The sequence below is a fragment of the Motacilla alba genome, chromosome 1A (assembly GCF_015832195.1).
Source record: "Motacilla alba alba isolate MOTALB_02 chromosome 1A, Motacilla_alba_V1.0_pri, whole genome shotgun sequence".
Lineage (NCBI taxonomy): Eukaryota > Metazoa > Chordata > Aves > Passeriformes > Motacillidae > Motacilla > Motacilla alba.
The window spans coordinates 5,363,631-5,366,849 of record NC_052031.1 but is presented as its reverse complement, the minus strand read 5'-3'; the positions used below and the strand labels follow the sequence as shown (position 1 = coordinate 5,366,849).

The 3,219-nt window shown below is 37.6% G+C and overlaps 1 long non-coding RNA gene across 1 annotated transcript in view; it reads left to right on the top strand.

Moving 5' to 3' along the window:
• The window catches only part of LOC119708715, a 45,116-nt gene extending 43,805 nt beyond the window's left edge, over positions 1 to 1,311 (top strand). The window contains exons 3-4 of the long non-coding RNA XR_005259156.1: positions 137 to 228; positions 1,151 to 1,311. This is a non-coding gene — a long non-coding RNA (uncharacterized LOC119708715). The remainder of the gene's footprint in view (positions 1 to 136; positions 229 to 1,150) is intronic.
• The last annotated feature ends 1,908 nt before the right edge of the window (positions 1,312 to 3,219 follow it).

Here is a 3,219-nt window from a genome sequence, read left to right as displayed (position 1 = left end):
AGGCTATTTTTTTTTTTTTTCCTCTGGCTGGCACTCTTAACTGCCTTATTGGCTCCGTGTGTGCCCAGTTTAGGTGAACATCTAGTTTTGGATGTGATTCAGCTTCAGATATTGATGATTAATTTTGATTTTGCAGGGGCTTCTGTGAGAACAAGAAGGATTTACTGCTGTTGCCCCACCTAGCACGGACACAGGGCTGATTCAACCACACATCTAATGGCACTGCAGGTAACTCAGGTCATCTTGACATCTAATTCCTGCTAAAGAGGGGCCTGAGCCCTGTGTCGCATCTGCCAGCCCTACAGATCTCAAGGGCTTGTAGTGCTAAGTTTTGGAAGGTACCTAATTTAGCAATTCTAAGTTATTTTCCAGTACAGTCAGAAGGGTTTGAATAATCTTGTCCTTATTCTGACATGCACAGCCAATTCAGAGACCCACTTGGAGCTGCTCTTTCAGGAGGCAAAGGTCCCTGCATGTCATGTGTCGTTTTTGTAAGCACCATGAGAATGTCTTAAAGACACTCAAGCATCTCAAATAATGACAAATGCCTGTGTGGTCAACAAAACTGAGCTCAGTGGAGATGAGAGTTATCCAGCTGGCCCCTCATTTGATAATCTGAAGAGTTTTCTACGCCCTGTAGACAAAAATGAACCTGTTCTGTTGTGAGCACTACACCTCATCTGAGGCTGGAGCTGCATCCAGTCCTCGGAGGTAAATCCACTCACCTGTGAGCAGACATCTGGTGCCATTTCGGGTGCCAGGGGCTGTGCAAGGCAGCTGTACAGACCTGGCAAATGTGATGCAGAACCTGAGGGAGACCTGTGACCTTTAGGAATGGTAACTGGAGGCCAGCACACAAGCTCAAGAAAGGAATTGAATTGAATGCCATATTAACAGGCTTACACAGAAGCATTCATTAATGCACCGTAGTAAATCAGACCTGAGCAATCAATAGCATCACTTTCACCAGAGGTGCAAAATCAGAGAAGGACTCTAGGAGGGGAAAAAATACAAATCAGAGTTCACAAAGTACAATTCACCTCTCCTGCTGTTTGTAGGGTAGGATGGATTTTCATTAGACAAATGTTTCCGGGGAAATAAACGTAGACATTGTTGAAATGATTGAAGGAGTTTTTCACTCTTTTTACAGCTCACCAAAAGAAACAGATCTCATCTCCCAAACTCAGAAATCTTTATTTATCAGAAGTAATCTATGCTCCAAGAGACTTTTTAAATGCCATGCAACTCCTTTTTTCATTATAAAGAAGTTCTTATTGACCACAAGTTCAGCTTCACAATGGACAGCACACAGAGAACAGATACTTTATACTGGAACCTTAATAAATATAATTATGAGGTCTATGCTGAAAGAAAGAACAAATCATCAAACTAATTTACACATTGAAGCTGTTAGTGTGGTAAATAAAGCCAAAGGAGGAAATTCTTAATGTATCCAATGGACAATAGACTAGCTGGCCCACAGAAAAAGATTAAACTTAAATTTATTTCAATTGCCATGTATATTGGTTCCCATTATATGGAATTAAAAATTAGTAATGTACAGTCTGTTTGTTATTGGGTTTTTGTTTGTTTTTTTTTTTTTTTTTTTTTTTTTTTTTTTTCTCTAATGAACAGTGAATTTACTGATTTACTGAAAAATAAAGCTTTGAAGAAGAGAAGACAATCTCTGGAAATGGAGGCAAAACCAGTAATTTTCTTCAGCCATGAAGACAATGAAAAAGAACATGGGCCCTTTGAGAATGTAATATTATTTTATTTTACTACTTAAAAATGCATGGTTTTACTTTCTCCAGAATGAACTGACTTCATGTTTTGGAAGAATATCTTGTACTTAAGCAAATCATCTACACTGACAGAAAAAGATCAAGTAATGACATCAACTATCCTTAGAACGAAAATAAGTAAATTTATGCATTTGTATTGATGAAACACTTGAGAAGAAAAAATTGTGCAATTTTTTTAGCTTTGCTGAGACATTTTGCTGTAGTAAATTCCCCCACCTTTTTTGTGTGGTTTGGCTACCAAACAGAAAAGAAACTGAATTATTCACCCAGCTCCAGTGCCAACAAGTATGTTGATTAGTGTTAAGTATTGTAGTTTTTTTTTTATTCTGCCATATGCCCACTTTGGCTAGGATTGAGGCCAGCTGATAATTTTATACAAGATATAAACAGATGCTGGGTAGCAAATCTTGATATTTCCTTGCCTAAGATTAAAACTACCCATTTACAAGGAAAATTCTTCCTTTAATGATTGTTGCAGGTCAACCATGTCAATGGTAATGACCATTTCAGATAAAACCACCTTTCTAGACCTTCTTTCATGGATGTTTTTCTTTTGACTTCCTTCTACATGGCTCACAGAGGATGTAAATACCCACAGGCACATACCTGAGAAACAAGAATTTTTTTTCATACACTTTTCACAAGCAACTCCCTGGATTCTGTTTCCAGATGGAATATGAAGGCACTCAGATGCCTTGAATAGATTTTCATATATGCTGGTCCTTTGCCAACAGAAAGACCTGGAAACAGAAGAGTTCCTAAGTGGATGAAGCATCCAGAAATATTAAGTCATTAGGTAGATCAAATTCCTTCTCAGCCACCTGCTTGGGGATTTTGTACAAACATTGCCCCCTGCACACCCTGGTACACAGACCATTTGTTGTCTTGAAAAACTCATCACAAAACTGTTTATCCTTGTTTATGTAGACCATAAAACTCTCAAATTCTACTTTTTTCTAGTGCAGGACTATCCTGGGGCTAATTTCCCATTCTCTCTCTTTGAAATCACCCCGTAAAAAAGTCTTTTTTTTTCCCAGCAAAAGCTTAATGCCTTAATGCTCAAGCTTCCAGAAGAATCAAGCTATATAATGGTGTTTGACTTGCATATATTATAACTAAATGCTAATTTAAACAAATGCAAAAAAACCACAAAACCCTAGAGGTGTGGTTTTGTTTAATGGTTTTTCTTTTTTTTATTTTTTTGTTTTGTTTTGTTTTGTTTTGTTTTGTTGGGGGGGTTTTTATTATTAAAAAAGAGCTACTCTGCTCTGGAGCTGACACTTCTAGGACTGCACTGATGTGTTAATTTCTCTGGAGCTGACACTTTTGGGACTACGCTGATGTGCTAATTTCTCATAAGTATGGATTTGGTGCTTATCTCTGTAAAGAATATATAGAATGATAACGTGATTGT